Genomic DNA, 18,889 nt, shown 5'->3' with positions numbered 1-18,889 from the left:
GGCAGTGGGAAGTAGTGAAATATCAACTGATAAGTAGGATATATCAGAGATTAGTGTCAAGGTAGGTAGAATACTTGGAGAGTTTGAAAATTAGAGTAGGCAATAGTAAGCCATTAGATGGGATCACAATAAGAGGGAAAGTTAGAAAACCTAAATCAGGGATAATGTGCATGCATGCGAATGCACAGAGTGTGGCTAGTAAGATTGGTGAACTGCAGGCACAGGTTGACAAATGGAATTATGATATTATTGCTATAACAGAGACCTGGATCAAAGAAGGGCAGGACTGGGCATTAAATATTCTTGGGTACAAGGTGTTTAAGAGACTCAGGAAAAGAAGAAAAGTGGGGAGGGGATAGGGGTTGGTGGGGAGTGGAAATGTTGATTAAAGATGGCATTACTGTACTGGAGAGAGAGGATGTTCCAGAGGGGTCAAGGACAGAATCTCTCTGGCTAGAGGTAAGGAATGAAAAAGGTGCAATAATATAGGCCGCCAACTAGTGGAGGGATATGGAGAAAAAAATTTGCAAAGAAATTGCGGAGAGGTGCAAGAAGTATAGAGTAATCATAATTATCCAAATATAGACTGGGATAGGAATAATACAAAGGGACAAAAAGGGCGAGAGTTCCTCGAATGTGTCTAAGATAATTTTCTGCAGCAGTATGTTTCCAGTCCAACGAGAGGACATGCACTTTTGGACCTTGTTGTGAGTGATGGCCGAGTGGGTACAATTGATATAGTTGATCTACAGACATTTCTTGGGTAGAAACTGTAAGTTTATTTACAAGGTATTCAGCAGCTTTCAACTCAAACTCGATCTCGACATTACTAACTACTGAGGTAGCCCATGCTACTCTCTATTGGGTACCAGAGATCATGTGATCTTCTTTAACAAGCATTATTCTTAAAGGTATACTACACGCTAAATAAAAAAAGAATTACTACAGACTTGGTACTGGGGAATGAATTGGCTCAAATGGATCAATTATCAGTGGAAGAACCTCTAGGGCTTAGGTTAATCATGGAAAAGGACAGGGAACATCCAGAGCCAGGATATTTAATTGAGGGAAAGCCACCTTCGATGGGATGAGAACAATGAGCCACCTTCAAAGAAAAAGTATTGCAGGCAATGTAAAGATATATTCCCTTGAAGGGGAAAAGTAGGACAAAGAAATCCAGAGCGCACTGGATGATGAGAGAAATAGATGTGAAGATGAAAAGGAAGAAGTGCATGCACGACAGATGTCAGGTAGAAAATACAATAGGGAATCATGCTGAATATAGAAGGACCAGAGGGGAAGTGAAGAAACTAACAAGTAAACCAAGGAGAGAGCATGAAAAGAGGCTGACGTGAACATAAAATGGTCTTCTATAAGCACGTAAATAATAAGTGGTAAAAGAAAGAGCAGGGTCAATTAGGGACAAAAAAAGGGACTTGGATGTGGAGGCTGGAGAAATGGCAGAGGTGATGAATGAGTACTTTGCATCTGTTTTTATAAAGGAAGAAGATGTTACCCAAGCAAAGGTGACAGAGGAGGTAATTAGTACACTAGAAGTACCTACAATCGAGAGTAAGGAGGTGTTGGAAATGCTATCTTTACTTAAAATAGTTAAGGTACCAGGACTAGATGAGTTTTTTTTTATTTCATTCATGGGCTGTGGGCTTTGTTGGCTGGACCAACATTTATTGCCCATCCCTAGCTGCCCTTGAGAAGGTGTTAGTGAGCTGAGTACTTGAACTGCTGCAGTCCATGTGGCGTAGGTACACCCACAGTGCTATTATGAAGGGAGTTCCAAGATTTTGACCCAGTGACAGTGAAGGAACTGGACACTGTCCAGGACAAATTTCCAAGTCAGGATGGTGAGTGACTTGGAGGAGAACTTCCAGGTGGTGGTGTTCCCATCTACATGCAGCCCTTGTCCTTCTAGGTGGTAGTGGTCGTGAGTTTGGAAGGTGTTGTCAAAGGAGCCTTGGTGAATTCTTGCAGTGCATCTTGTAGATGGTACACACTGCTGCTACTGTGCATCGGTAATGGAGGGAATGAATGTTTGTGGATGTGGTGCCAATCAAGTGGCTTGCTTTGTCCTGGACAGTGTCCAGCGTCTTCAGTGTTGTAGGAGCTGCACTCATCCAGGCAATTGGGGAGTATTCCAACACACTCTCTGACTTGTGCCTTGTAGATGGTGGACAGGCTTTGGGGATTCAGGGGGTAGTTACTCATCACATGATTCCTAGCCTCTGACCTGCTCTTGTAGCCACAGTATTTATACGGCTAGTCCAGTTCAGTTTCTGGTCAAAGGTAACCCCCAGGATGTTGATAATGGAGGATTCAGTGATGGTGATGCCATTGAACATCAAGGGGTGATGGTTAGATTCTCTCTTGTTGGAGATGGTCATTGCCTGGCACTTGTATGACGTGAATGTTACATGCCACTAAGCCTGGATATTGTCCAGGTCTTGCTGCATTTGGACATGGACTGCTTCAGTATCTGGGGAGTCATGAATGGTGCTGAACATTGTGCAATCATCAGCACACATCCCCACTTCTGACCTTACGGTGGAAGGAAGGTCATTGATGAAGCAGTTGAAGATGGTTGGACCTAGGACACTACCCTGAGGAACTCCTGCAGTGATGTCCTGGAGCTGAGATGACTGACCTCCAACAACCACAACCATCTTCCTTTGTGCTAGGTATGATTCCAACCAGCGGAGAGTTTTCCCCCGATTCACATTGACACCAGTTTTTCTAAGGTTTCTTGATGCCACACTCGGTCAAATGCTGCCTTGATGTCAAGGGCAGTCACTCTCTCCTCACCTCGGGAGTTCAGCTCTTTTGTCCATGTTTGAACCAAGGCTGTAACGAGGTCAGGAGCTAAGTGGCCCTGGCGGAACCCAAACTGGGCATCAGTGAGCTGGTTATTGCTAAGCAAGTGCTGCTTGATAGCAATGTTGATGACCTCTTTCATTACTTTGCTGATGATGGAGAGTAGACTGATGGGGTGGCAATTGGCTGTGTTGGATTTGTTCTGCTTTTTGTGTACAGGACATACCTTAGCAATTTTTCACATAGCCGGGTAGATGCCAGTGTTATAGCTGTACTGGAGCAGCTTGGCTAGGGGCGCGGCAAGTTCTGGAGCACAAGTCTTCAGTATTATTGCTGGAATGTTGTCAGGGTCCATAGCCTTTGCAGTATCCAGTGCCTTCAGCCGTTTCTTGATATTACGTGGAGTGAATCGAATTGGCTGAAGACTGGCATCTGTGATGCTGGGCACCTCCAGAGGAGGCCGAGATGGATCATCCACTCAGCACTTCTGGCTGAAGGTTGTTGCGAATCCTTCAGCCTTATCTTTTGCACTGCTGTGCTGGGCTCCTCCGCATTAAGGGTGAGGATATTTGTGGAGCCACCTCCTCCAGTGAGTTGTTTAATTGTCCACCACCACTCACGACTGGATTTGGCAGGACTGCAGAACTTAGATCTGATCTGTTGGTTGTGAGATCACTTAGCTCTGTCTATCACTTCCTGCTAATGCTGTTTGGCACACAAGTAGTCCTTTTTTTTTTGTAGCTTCACCAGGTTGACACCTCATTTTTAGGAATGCCTGGTGCTGCTCTTGGCATGCCCTCCTGCACTCTTCATTGAACCAGGGTTGATCACCTGGCTTGATGGTAATGGTAGAGTGGGGAATATACCGGGCCATGAGGTTACAGATTGTGTTCGAGGACAATTTTGCTGCTGCTGATGGCCCACAGTGCCTCATAGATGCACTGTCTTGAGTTGCTAGATCTGTTCAAAATCCATCCCATTTAGAATGGTGGTAGTGCCGCAACACGATGGAGGGTATCCTCAATGTGAAGGTGGGACTTCGTCTCCACAATGACTGTGCGATGGTCATTCCTACCGATAGTGTCTTGGACAGATGCATCTGCGGCAGGCAGGTTGGTGAGGATGAGGTCAGGTATGTTTTTCCCTCTTGTTGGTTCCCTCACCACCTGACGTAGACTCAGTCTAGCAGCTATGTCATTTAGGATTCGGCCAGCTCGGTCAGTAGTGGTGCTACCAAGCCACTCTTGGTGATGGACATTGAAGTCCCCCACCCAGAGAACATTCTGTGCCCTTGCCTTCCTCCAACATTGAAGAGCATTGATTCATCAGCTGAGGGTGGGCGGTATTTGGTAATCAGCAGGAGGTTTCCTTGCCCATATTTGACCTGATGCCATGAGACTTCATGGCGTCAACGTTGAGGACTCCCAGGGCAACTCCCTCACGACTGTATACCACTGTGCCGCCACCTCTGCTGGGTCTGTCCTGCTGGTGGGACAGAACATACCCAGGGATGGTGATGGTGGAGTCTGGGACATTATCGGTAAGGTATGATTCTGTGAGTATGACTATGTCAGGCTGTTGCTGTGAGACAGCTCTCCCAATTTTGGCACTAGCCCCCAAATGTTCATAAGGAGGACTTTGCAGGGTCGATAGGGCTGCAATTGCCATTGTTGTTTCTGGTGCCTGGGTCGATGCCGGATGGTCCATCCGGTTTCATTCCTTTTTTGTGTCTTTGTAGCAGTTTGTTACAACTGAGTGGCTTGCAAGGCTATTTCAGAGCCAACCACATTGCTGTAGGGATGACAGATTTCCTTCCCTAAAGGGCATTAGTGAACCAGATGGGTTTTTACAGCAACTGGTTTCATGGGCATCATTGGACTTATAATTCCAGTTTTTTATTGAATTCAAATTCCACCATCTGCCATGGTGGGATTCAAACCCAGGTCTCTGGATTGCTAGTCCAGCAACAATACCACTACGCCATCACCCCTCCCCCCCCACTTTGATACAACCAAGGGTACTGAGAGAAGTGGGAGTGGAAACTGTAGAGGCACTGGTAATAATCTTCCAGTCTTCCTTAGACACAGGGGAGATGCCAAAGGACCGGAGAACTGCAAACCCTTGTTCAAAAAGGGGTGCAAGGATTAAGCTGGCAACTACAGACCAGTCAGTTTGACCTCAGTGGTAGGGAAACTTCTGGAAACTATAGTACAGGAAAAAAATCAATTGTCACTTAGACAAGTGTAGGATAATTCAGGAAAGCCAGGATGGATTCATTAAGAGAAAATCATGTTTAATTAACTTGCTGGAGTTTTTTGAGGAGGTAACAGAGAAGGTTGATAAGGGAAACGCTGGTGATCCGGTGTATATGGATTTTCAAAAGGCATTTGATACAGTGTCACACAACAGACTAGTGATCAAAATTCTGGGTCATGGAATAAAAGGGAAAGTAGGCCCTTGGATAAGAAATTAGCTGAATGACAGGAAACAGGAAGTTGTGATAAATGGTTGTTTTTCAGTTCGGAGGAAGGTTTGTAGTAGAGTTCCCCAGGGGTCAGTGTTGGAATCCTTGCCCTTCCTGATATGTATTGATGGTCTAGACTGTGGTGTGCAGGGCATGATTTCAAAATTTGCATATGATACAAAGATTGGAAATATTGTCAATTTTGATGGGGATAGTCTTGAACTTCAAAAGGATATAGATATGTTGGTGGATCGGGCAGACCAGTGGCATATGAAGTTCAATGCAGGAAAGTGTGAGGTGATTCATTTTGGCAGGGAACATATGGTGAGACAATATAAAATAAAGGGAGAGCCTCTAAAGGAGGTGCAGGAACAGAGGGACCTCAGTGTATACATACATAGGTCATTGAAGATGGCAGGGCATGTTGAGAGAGCAGTTAATAAAGCCTATAGTATCTTAGGCTTTATTAATAGGGGCATTGAGTACAAGAGTAAGAAAGTCATGTTGATCTTGTATAAGACACTAGTTAGGCCTTATCTGCAGTACTGCATCCAGTTCTGGGCACCATGTTTGAGCAAGGATGTGATGGTACTGGGGAGATTACAGTGGAGATTCATAAGAATGATTCCAGAGATAAAGAACTGTAGCTATAAGGATAGGTTGGAGAGGTTGGGACTCTTCCCTGGAGAAGAGAAGGCTGAGAGGAGATTTGGTAGATCCTGATGGGTATGGACAGGGTAAATAGTGAGAAACTGTTCCCACTCAAGAGAACATCAAGAACTAAAGGGCACAAATTCAAAATAATTGGCAAAAGGAGTAAATCTGATGTGAGGAAAATAATTTTCACCCTTAGGGTGGTTGGAGCCTGGAACAAACTTCCTGAAAGGGTGGTGGAGGCAGGTTCGATTGAGGTATTCAAAAGGGAATTGGGTTGCTATGTGAAAAGAGAGAATGTGCAAGATTACAGGGATAAGGCAGGGGAGTGGGACTCGGTGGACTGATCTTTCAGAGAGCCAGTGCAGACTCATGGGCTGAATGGCCTTCTTCTGCACTGTAAAGATACTGTGATACTGCATTGTCAGTTTGTCTTAAAGGAAAGGAGGGATATTCATCCAGCACTCGAGAAGAGTTTAAAAATTAGAAGAGTAAGAAAGAAAGCCAAGTGGAACATTTCACTTCAATATCTGATACATTGATGAAGTAAGTCACAGTTAAGGTGATTAAAACATAGAATAAAGTGATAAGATGTGGATAGTCATTTGGTAGTGCAGAACTTGAGTATTGCTGAAAAAAGAGACATGTTTAAGCTTTTTGTCTTGCAATCATCAGGACGCTCGCAAGAATACCGATATAAGGGGGAAAACAACAATTTATACCATAGGTGAAGAGAGTGCTGATTGGTTGGCAAGTGGGTTTGCCGTGGAGAATGCAACACTGATGGTGACTGACAGTTACCTGCCAAGCATTGTTTGAAATTTAGACCAGGCAGCTTGACCCTGATTGGTCAAGGCATTGCCCTGAGGAATGAGTCAGTGAATGGCTATCACTTATTTTGTTTAGCTGAAACAGGCACAATTTTTTGTACTTGTTCTTTCTGCTTTGGAGATAGAGTGATTGATGTTATATGGAGAGCTTGGCGAGCTTTCAGAGAAGAGAGGGCCGAAGGAAATATTACTTGAACATTCAAAACTCTTAAGCAAGTAGAAAAATTGAACCGTAATAATATATTAGAGATTATTAAAATACTGAAACTAGGGACGAGGCCTCAAGATTAGAACAGGCTTCGATGTAACTACTGCATGCATCATTTTGCACATCGGCATGTGGGGCCCATCCCCGCACACTGGACGGAAGGTTTAGGCCAGTGTTTTTTTTATGTTCTTTTGTGAGATGTGAGCATTCCTGGCAAGGCCAGGATTTGTTTCTCATCCCTAATCGCCCTAGAGAAAGTAGTGGTGAGCCATCTTATTGAACTGTTGCGGTCCATTTGGTGCTGTTAGGAAGGAGTTCCAGAATTTTGATCCAGCAACAGTGAAAGAATAGCGATATAATTCCAAGTCAGGATCATGAGTAGCTTGGAGGGGAATTTACAGGTAGTGGTGTTCCCATTCAATTGCTGCCCTTGTCCTTCTAGGTAATAGAGGTCATAGGTTTGGAAGATGCTGTTGAAGGAGCCTTTACGAATTTCTGTAGTGCATCTTTCACAATGGCTCATGTGCTTTGGGTAAAACCTGTACTTTCTTTTGGGATGGTCCCTTTAAGACAAAAATGAAACTATGATAACTCTGTCAATGTGTCCTTTAATTTCTGGGAAATGCCCCTGTGGCCTGATGTTGCCATGGGGATGAAGGTTAAAAAATAAATGATAAATAGACAGCTAATTGGAGGAACAAATTACAACCTGTCTCAGAACCTCCAGTTCAGAAGCATTCATGCAAAGTGAGGCCAGCCAATATCTCTAAAAAAAAACAATTTCTGTTTGGAAGTGAAAAGAAAATACAATTCCATATGCTCTTGGTGAGACAACATGTGAGGGAGCTAAATGTTTGTATCATAGGACAAGACCATGGATGCTTTGATTGCTCAGTTGGAAAGGAGCTCTGGAAAGCTATGGCATCAAGACTGTCATGACCTGAGAGACAGAGAGACAGAGACAGGGAGAGAGAGAGAGAAATTGTAGGTGAGCACATTGTCAGAGTTAACCTTATCTGGAAACTTTGGGTAGAATACTGCTGCTGGTGAAAGTGACAGCGACTTGAGGGCCAAACCCATTGAGTGGGAAATGAGAGATCCTACAAACCGGAGGCCAAGTTGGAAACACTGTGAGATTGCACGTGATGCCACATTTGTGTGGGTAGTGATGCAAGTGCTTGTAACTATGTGAGGCGTATCTTTGTTGCATTTACTGTTTATGTGAAATTTACCTATTGATTTGAAGTATTGATCGCCTGTTAATTAATGATTGAATTATATTGGTTTGTTCACTTGAAAGTTTTAAAAAGTGAAATCTCATCAATCAGTTTTCTTTCCATTGGCTTCGTGAGAATTCCTTTCTTTTAAAAGGTTATCGGTCTCTATGGCTATTCGTAGCACTTGTATACGGTACACACTGCTGCCATCATGCGTCAATGGTAGAGGAGCGAATGTTTGAGATGGTGGTTTGGGTGCTGACCAAATGGGCTGCCTTATCCTGGGTGGTGTCAAGCTTCTTCAGTGTTTTGGAGCAGCACTCATCCAGCCAAGTGAAGAATATTCCATCGCACTCCTGACTCATGTCTTGAAGATGGTGGACAGGTTTTGGGGGGCTTAGGATATGAGTTATCGCTATAGAATTCCCAGCCTCTGACCTGCTCTTGTAGCCACAGTACTTATGTGACTGGTCCTGTTAAGTTTCTGGTCAATGGTAACCCATGTTTATGATCTGCCATCTTTCACATGTATGTTCATACCTATGTACGTATGTTCATGCTAGTTAAGTAGGTAAATTTTATCTGTTTTTAATGCTGAATAGACAACCTAAAAGTTTGAATATTACTTAAAAAGTAATGTACTTCTGCAATTTTAAATATTTCTGCGATGCACAAGACCTTCTTTGGCGTTTAATACCCAGGTATTGTTATGTTGATTTCCTTCTCAGTTGTTTTTAGACAACAGATCAAAGAGTTACTTTTCTGTAAACACTTTAAGCCAACTCCCTTCATTCACCTCAATGTGTATTTATTGTACTTTTCTTGTAAGACTAACATCTTTAATTGTAATAATGATGAAAAGAATGAAGAAACATATTGTCATGTATTTCTCCTCCTTGCAAATATATTGCCTGTGACCCAAAGTGTTAGTTACTCCTTTTTAACATGGAACAGCTAAAAGGCTTCTTGATCTTCCTTACTTAATGTACTTTTGAAGTAGGTCAAGTAACAGCTGTGAACATTGATATTGATACCACTGGCAGTTATCTGCAGTAGTCCTCATTTTCTGTAGTCTCCGCTGAAAATGCATTGGCTGCTGGTTGCTATGGGTGGTTAGAAGCAGGACACTTCAACATTCAGCGAGATTTTTAAATGCGCCATATTTGATACAAGATCAGTTCTGTAGAGATGATTTATTTTGCTAACAGCACTTCTCTCCATAATTCAGATCCCATCAAAGTAGTACAGTGATCATAAAGAACTCCCTAATTAACATGTGGAACAATGTTACTTTCAAAAGTTGAGGAGATGAATATTGCCACCTTCACATTAATGTTATTGAATAGTGCTACCCACTTATGCATAATACCATACACCCCTTATAAGAAGAATAATGAAAGAAGGAAGAGAAGCAGAAATAAGATTAAAAGAACATTGAAATGATTTACTCCTCAGGGTATATGTTTTCTTCTGTAATGGACAGATGTAATCAATAATAGAGGTGCTTTCAGGAATTTATTAAATGCAAAACTGGTAAACTAATTTAACAATAACAAAATAATAATGTGGTTAGGGATTCCTCACTGCCCAATATCAGTCAATATGTATGAATTTACATTTGATCAAATACTAAGCGTGCATGTCTCCTGATAAGATGCAACTTTAATTAATACTATTCACGCAAAGTTGGTGTACCTGAAGCACTTAAATGACGAGGATTTTTAGTGCTTAATTTTTCACCGCTTTCATGCTCTTTCTAAAAATATTCTCAATTCACGAGAACCTGAAGCTCCTGAAATAGAAGTGGAGCTAATTTTGTGCCCTGATTTCCCACTTGTGTCTACCATATTGTGATATCCACAATAATAATCCACTGTTATTATTCAGATAATAAATAAAATGCTGAAGCCGACTGCATTTTAGAGTTTTCCTTGCGTCATCTTTTATTCCACCATTCACCCTCTCCAACGTAACACTGCCCTTTTGAAAGTGGAAGACCGCAAACTGTCCTGAATAATCCAAATGCGGCCTCATCAGTAAGCTATTCAAGGTTGGAATAACTTATTTCATCCTGGTAAATAAGTGCTTTGGAACGCATCCTAGATAACAGATTGGCATTGATTGGAAATTGTCATTGAGTGATTAATAATCAGAATCAAATCCTGTTCCTTCACTTTTGTCCCTGCAATGTATCCTGGCTATGATGACAGAATTATGTACATGTCTTGGCAGAATTTAGCCTCGGATGAGTTGTGCATTCTCCTGAAACATGTGATTCACCTGAATTGCTCATGTGGCTGGGATTTGGACTCTAATATCTGATGGATGGTAGAGATTGCACAGCAACAATTAATAATATTTCCATTCTTCCACAAAAATAGGCCCACATTTATTAATTCTATGACCAGAGCAATCTGTCCAATATTACAATGACACCCAGGATGTCGAATTGTAGATTAAGGTCATGTATTATTGAAAGGTTCATACAAAGCTGATTGCAAGTTCTGATTTCTGGCGCCTGGTTTTTCCAGTTGCATACAAGGATATAACAAATGTCCCTAGTTAAAGTTGTACTCATTCCCAACATTCAAAGCTTTTATGAATGACCATGCCAAATCAATGTCATTAGAGTTTTATGATACTTCTTTTTGCTCTAAAGTGAATCCCAAATAGACCTCTGGGACAGCTTTTTATAAAATGGGTTGCAATAAGTAATAATGGATTATTTGACCAAGAATAATTTATATTGTGTGATTAAATGTGCATAATAAAGTACTGTGAGAATAATTGATCCCAAATCTGCATTGCAAAATGAATGAGAATCAACAGTAAATAGGCTAAACGATTAATTTACCAATTATTTGAAGTAACTGAGAATCTTATTTAATCACTCATAGCAGCAAGTAAAGCTGCTGTTCTGATGTAGAAGGTTGTTTCAATCAAGTGTTGAATAAATCACCACAGATTTGCTGGCATAAATTCTTTCAATTAGTGTGATTTGTTCCAAAGCCACAGGCAAAGGGTATAACAGCTGATTCATCAATCAGTTGGCTATCAGTAAGTGCTTCATCAATTAGAAATCATTGATTAATCGCTTCTTTATATTTGACTCACTGATTTCACACTTTTCTCCTGTTTAAAAGATGCTACCAAGGTAAAAAAGAGAACATTTATACCACTTTTGATGACCTTGGGAGTCCTGCTCAACGCCTGACCAGGGTTCATCACCTGTGTAGCAGGCAAGAGCAGGGATTCAGTGGCAGGGAGCCTTGGGATAGATCTTCAGTAGTCACTGGCAGGAGGGGTTTGGAGGTGATTATAGGCAGTTGAGGTGTCAGTGTGATCAGGGTGGTGGGTTTCAAGGAAGGCCAGGGGCTCAAATGAGATTGGGGGAAAGCTGGTGCTGGGGATTCCAGAGTTATCAGGGAAAGGCTGGGGCTGGGGTTCCAGTGAGGTTTTGGGATGGCCAGTGTTGGGGGTTCCTGTGAGACCAAGGCAAAACCAGGGCTGCAGATTCCAGCCAGGTTGGGGGTAGGCTGGGCTGAGGAGGTACAGGGACTCTTTGAGGGATCTGGAGGTGCACTCCTGCTCTTCCTGGTCCACATGGAGTTGAAGGCTTAACACAAATAAATGTTTCAGACTTAACTTCTTCAGGCCAGTCAGCAGTTTCCACCATGGTTCCACTGCCAGGCAGTTGACTGGGTGGGGGTCCCCATGACATGAAGTTAAAATTACATTGCAACACCAATGACATAATTGGGTCAAAGTTTTTGAGTACTAAAAATGCCTTTGCATGCCTTCAGTGAGAGCCTTGTCGATGGCATAATTCACTGGCATAAAAGTTAGGGCAGCTGGAAACACAACAGGTTTGAGACAGGGGCTTGATTTTAGCCCATCGCAGGCACAATTCTTGCTTAGTGAGGGGTTCAAAATCACTACCCGAGTTATAGGAGGAGAGCATTCAGCTCCTCACATCTGTTCTGCTGCCAAGGCCTTTGCAGAAGTGAACTCCGGATTTTCACTACCATTTCTTGAGTATTGCTGATAAAAGAGACATGCTGTCAAAGCTGTTCATCTTGCTTTCATCAGGACAGACACAAGAATGCCAAATTTCAAAGGGAACAACAGTATAAATTGAGGTGCTGATTGGTTGGCAAGATGGTCCGATTGGTCAAGATTTTGCCATGATGAATGCACCAGAGAGCTATTGCCCCCCACCATGCTTTAGTTAATTCAAAAAAGGTGCAGTGTCACTGTATGCGTGATGCATAGTGAGCAATGATCTGATCGGGCATGTCAATTGCCTGCAGGAGATCTTCAAGGGGAGACCAGATTATCATGATCAGATCATTGCAGGCTGTGTATTGCGCATAGTCACGAATGTGCCTCAGACTGCCACTTTCCAATCTGAAATGTGCCCAGTGTACCTTAAATTACCCTGGAAGGGTGAAGTATCTCAAAAATTTGAACAACAGGTGAAGCTAACCATTTCACTTTGCTTCTATGCAGTGGCAACACAAGGGGTATTTTTCACTAACAGGAGGCTGTCGACAAGTCAAAAAGACTTTCTGCTTACCACACAAATGAGTAACGTGGTATATGAATTTCAGTGCCGACATAATGCCTGGTATGTAGGCCATATGTCTCAATGATTGGCAGATTGTATCAAACAGCATGTCCCTTCAGCTGTTCGTTACAGGCAGAGTAGTACTGACTACTTAATCAGCCTGTGCTTGCAAAGCTCGGAACATAATGGCTAACATTAGATGTGATTGGGCAGCATTTATGAACAACCCTGAGTGTGCTCAGAATTACACTAACAACCAATTTTGGATTATCTTTTGGGCTTGCAATGTAACTCATTTACGCCTGCTAGAATCTACATATATTCATATTCTCTGCAGGAAAATGGAACATGTCCAGACATTGCACCTTTTTTGAAATATCAAAAGCATGAGGGGCAATAGTTCCCCAGTGTATTTGTCATGGCAATGTCATGACCAATCAGATTTACCTTGCCAACCAATCAGTACCTCTTTTCTGATGCAGTATAAATTGTTGCTCCCTTTGAAATTTGGCATACTTGCATCTGCCCTGATGAGTTTAAGCTGTAAAGTTTCAACAGCATGTCTCTCTTTCAGTAATACCCAAGTTCTGCACTACCAAGAGACTATCATTTTTGGTGTAAAAATTCTTTCTGATTTCATGGCTAAATGTCGTAGCTCGAAATATAATCTCATATTGCCTTGCCCTTGTGTCCTACATAAGAATATACAATTGGGCTCTGTAGGGCTGTTGGCGCCGGAACTGTGTTGTGTTTTATGCCTCAAAAATATGCAGAGATGACACCAGTTTCAATGTCTAAACAGGAGTTTTATTCAATGTGTTTAAGATTTTTGCACTCTCATGCTTAGAGAGTCTTGCTTCAATTTAGTTTCTACTTTCTCAGTAATCACACCCAGGCTTGACTAACAACACACAGAGAACAGTTAACAGACACATGCAATCAAACATTGAACCGTTGAATACTACATCTTTACATCTTGTAAACTAAAATACCTTATTTTAAGTTGTTTATTTGTTCACAGGATGTGGATGTTGCTGGCTAGGCATATGTCTCGATGATTGGCAGATTGTATCCAACAGCATGTCCCTTCAGCTGTTCGTTACAGGCAGAGTAGTACTGACTACTTAATCAGCCTGTGCTTGCACATTTCGGAACATAATGGCTAACATTAGATGTAATTGGGCAGCATTTATGAACAATCCTGAGTGTGCTCAGAATTACACTAACAACCAATTTTGGATTATCTTTCGGGCTGGCTAGGCCAGCTTTTATTGACCATCTCTAGTTGCCCTTGAGAAGGTGACGGTGAGCTGCCTGCTTGAACCGCTGCAGTCCGTGTGGTATAGGTACACCAACAAAATTCCAGAATTTTGACCCAGCGACAATGAAGGAACAGTGATATAATTCCAATTCAGAAGAGTGTGTGGCTTAGAGGGGAACTTGCAGGTGGTGTTCCCATGCATCTGCTACCCTTGTTTTTTGAGATGGGAAATGGTTTGGAAGGTGCTGTCGAAGGAGCCTTGGTGAATTGCTGCAATGCATCTTGTAGATGGTACGCATTTATGCCACTGTGCATCAGTAGTGGAGGGAGTGAATGCTTAAGTAGGTGGGGTGCCAATCAAGCTGACTGCTTTGTCCTGGATGGTGTTGAGTTTCTTGAGTGTTGTGGGAGCTGCACTCGTCCAGGCAAGTGAAAAGTATTCCATCACACTCCTGACTTGTGCCTTGTCAATGGTGCACAGGCTTTGGAGAGTCAGGAGGTGAGTTATTCACTGCAGAATTCCTAGCCTCTGACCTGGTCTTGTAGCCACAGTATTTATATGGCTAAACCATCATAAACAACAAACATACATACGTCAAGTCATTCCTTAAAGACTACTGTGTTCATTTTATCAAAGTACTGAAAACCTTTGAGATATGAATATTGTTGAAGGCAGCACTGAGATCTAAAAACTTGAATTGTGTTTCTGCATGATCGACTCAATGAGGTTAATGATCAACATCACAGTCGCTCATCAGAAAAGGAAATGTATTCCCATCATCACTGTCCTCAAAATATTCTTGTCTGCTCGCTATCAAGCATCTCACATTCCATTTTGTGTTGTCATCCAACAGATAAGCATTGGTACCTAGCAACCGTTTGATCTGCTTTGGTCCTGACAGAGATGATGAGAGTTTGTGGTCGTGGTCGTAATTTAGTCATTTGATGCAAATGCAATCTCCAGTTTCAAATTATGGTTCTCTTGCACGTGTTTGTTTGTCGAAATATGCTTTTGCTTTACCTTGTCGCTTTGCTATTTCTCCAGCTTTCACTCAGACATTCTCATTGGAGAGTGATGGTGGTTTAAGGATGGTCAGCGACATGCAAAAGTTAGGACCAGTCATAAGTTTGGCCAATATCTTACCAGTCAGAGAGTGTGGGATGGATCAATATCTATGAATTAAGATATGAATGGATTGTTCAAATGTTTAACCTTCAACATGCTAATTCTCTGACTGCCCTTGTTCCACCTGTTGAATTGTTGACATCATCATTGGATTGTGGGCTGTATCGCGATGTCAGGTGGTAGTGAATTCCATAGCTTGCTAGGGACTCCATGAACTGACTGGAAACAAACTGCGTTCCATTTTCTGTCGTGATGGTCTCCGACAAACCCCATTTTGTAAACAACTTTCCTAAAATGTCAATCACCAAAGTGGTAGTTATGGGTTTGTTAGAGCGATTTCCAGCCATTTGCTATGTAGATCATGAACAAGAAGCATAAAACATTGATTGCTGGGGCAGCTTGCACTTTTCCAACAACTTCGAGTTGTTGCCATTGTTTTGTTGGTCATGGGGGTGATTGTAGAGGTGGGAGATATGATTTAACAAATTTTTCACTAAGTGTACAAGCTATGTGTTGATCTATTGCTGGCCACCATTGTTTCTTGGAATCGTTTCATCTTAACAACAGCTAGATATCCCTCATGGGCAGGATGCAATACACGTTGCTGTAGCACTTTTGGGATAACCACACGAGTTCCATATGTAATACGGTTGTCATCAAACAATATGAGTTTACTGCGTGCTCTGTAGTATGGGACCAGTTCTTCCTTTATTTCGTGAGGCCACTTGGTTTTTAAGTACTGGCTTATTTTCTTCATAATGCTGTCTGTTGATAATTCTGCTTCAACTCCTCTTGCATAACAAGTCGTGTGCAAAATCAGCACAATCATGTAGTCTTCAATGTCACAAGTCGCTCCACTATTGCCAACGCTGTCTGCGATAGTGGCACGGCTCAGCATGTCAGCTACTCAGTCGCGTGAACCTGCGAGATAATCAACCACAAAATTGTACCGATGAAGATGATCGGCTGCCAGAAAGAAGCAGCGATTGGCTTCTGGGTGATAAGGGATACTCACTATACATCGGACTAATGACTACCCTCTGCCATCTGACCTATAATGAGAGCCATGCAGCAACCAAGGACGTCATGGAGCAGAGCATCGGCATCCTGAAACAACAATTTCTGTGCCTGAATGACTTGGGTGTGCCTTTCATACCCGCTAGAGCATGTGTCCAAGATCATTGTGGCCAGCTACATGCTCCACAACCTCACTATCATGAGGGCACAGTCTTTGCCATGTGGTATTCAGGCAGAACCTCAGCAGGAGGAAAAGAAGAAGGAGAAAGATGCGGCAGGGATGAGGTATCCAGGAACTCATCACTCCAGGCGAATGCTGAAACTTCGGTTCCACTGAGATGTTATCCCAACATCACTGTTCCTCCAAAACTCCCTACATTTCAATCCATCTTCTATGTAGCCTTTCCGCATCCTCCTGGCCTGAAATTAATCTACAAAACACCTTTCCATAACAACTTTATCTAAAAGCACTTCCAATAAAACATACAAAACTGAACTATTCATAGAATTATATCATGGTTACAACACAGCAGGGAGACCATTTGGTCCATCAAGTAAGACCATGCTGGCTCTCTGCAAGAGTAATTTAGCTGGTCTCACTCTCCTGCCACCCTTTCCCTGTAGTCCCATGGGGTTTTTTTCTTTGCAGGTGCTTCCAATTTCCTTTTGAAAGCCATGTTTGAATCTGCCTGACATCACACTCTTGTTCAATGCATTCCAGATCATAACCACTTGCTGTGTGAAAAAGAGTTTCCTCATGTCGTCATTGTTTCTTTTGCCAATCACCTTAAATCTGTGTCCTCTGGTTTTCTCGACCTTTTTCACTAATGGGAACAGTCTCTCTATACATTTTTTGTCCAGACCCCTCATGATTTTGAACACTGTTATAAAATCTCCTTTCTACCTCTTTTCTAAAGAGAACAACACGTGTTCCCTCAGTGTCTGTCTTTTATGGGTCCCTTTCCTGTCCTAGTTAGTGCTAACCTCATGGTTGCAGCATGACTGGCGGGAGGCTGCTCACCTTCAATGGGGAAGACTGCAGATGGCCTTGCAGGACTCGAGAAGCCCTGGGCCTTGAGGGCCCGGCTTCAGGCCGCATCACCTTGGCAGGGATGGCAGCAGTGTGGGCTGGCTGGCTGGCTGACAGGCAACATCAAGGGCAATGGTGGAGTGGCAGGGGCAGGAGGACAAGTGCTATTATTCTGAGAGATGACAGCAGGTTCATGCACCACAGAACCACTGTCATCTCCACAGCACCTCAGCAATCCTCAAAATCTGTTGGGAAAGAGAATGCTAGAGTGCTCTGAGAGACTACAAGCCCCTTTGAACACTGTTATCCTATACCATAGTGACAGCAGTTTGAACTTACATGGCACCAAGCATGGATCTCATGACTTCAGTCTGAGCTTCCACTGCAGCAGCTATTCATTGGGTGGCTTCTGCTTGTGCTGTAATGAAAACTGAGAAATCAGCCATGAGATGCTGCTTCACGGGTGGGTCTGCAAGTACTCCCATGGAGTTAGCTCCCACTTCCACATTGGAAAGGATGGGCTTCTGATGTGCCTGGTGTGATGCCTGTGGTAATATGCCTTTAAGGGATTGCAGAATAGAAGTGTGCCCTGCGATCCAGTTTTAGTTTCACTTTTGCTTTCCTCAGAACACATACACACACCTCTGCAGCTCTGGTGTCTTCAAGCTCTATGCCTTTGTATAAATGTTCCCATGTGCTTAGTCTCAATAAATGAACCCACAACATGTTTACATGATCTCTTATGAGTGATTGGTGCCTTTACATCATTATAAAAACACAACAACGGCCAGCGCCAAGTTGGAGCCAGACTCCTCGATAGCATTTGACAGTGACAAGAGGCTATCTGACTGGCCTGCCAATACACTCAGCATCTCTGTGTGCATGACCATCAGCATTGCCCTGCATACAACCTTATCTAAGTCCATTGCAGCAGAACTCATCTGCAACCTCACCCCCAAGTGATCTGGTGCATGAACTATCCTTTCTCCTGACCTGGCTGCAGCCCACTCATGCCCAGTGACTCACTACTTTCAGATCCAGTTTTTATATTAGCCCCTTCAGTGCCAGTAACTGAGCTGGTGGCTGCAAGTGTCAGATCAAGTAGCAGTGCTTGTTCCTCAGAAGCAAAGTGTAGCTGTAGCCCATTCCACGGCGTTGTACTAGCTGGCCAGGTGGCAGTTCTTGGGTATATAATAGCAGAATTGCAGAAGGACTTGACTGTGTGAGAGGCTGGATGCTGTTCAAGAAAGTGCAAGATTACTTTTGTAATAGTGTCCAGACTCCCGGAGAGGAGCAACGTGGGGTTCCCTCGGACTCTCCAACCAGTGGGCGGAACCCCATTGTCAACATTAAATTCCACCCAATGTTTAGACTGCAGAATGTTAATATAAGGATTAGTGTTCCTGACATTAGCAGTGCGCTAGAACAGTGTAAAGCACAAAGATAGAAAAACTAGAGTATAAATGAGAGGGAAAGTTGTACCAGTTAGCCACGGATTAGGATCACACATACAGACTGAATAGTGATGCACAACAAAATATAGAGTTGTTTATTGTTTGTTTTTGTTTGGTCTCCACATTGTACAATTGAATATACCACAAACAGTACAATTTACAATGGTAGAAACACATGTAAATCAGCATTTCACATGGAAGGAGTGCTTAGGGACAATTGAGAATTGGCGATTGG

The sequence above is a fragment of the Cetorhinus maximus genome, chromosome 18 (assembly GCF_964194155.1).
Source record: "Cetorhinus maximus chromosome 18, sCetMax3.hap1.1, whole genome shotgun sequence".
Lineage (NCBI taxonomy): Eukaryota > Metazoa > Chordata > Chondrichthyes > Lamniformes > Cetorhinidae > Cetorhinus > Cetorhinus maximus.
Note: the sequence above shows the minus strand (reverse complement) of the source record.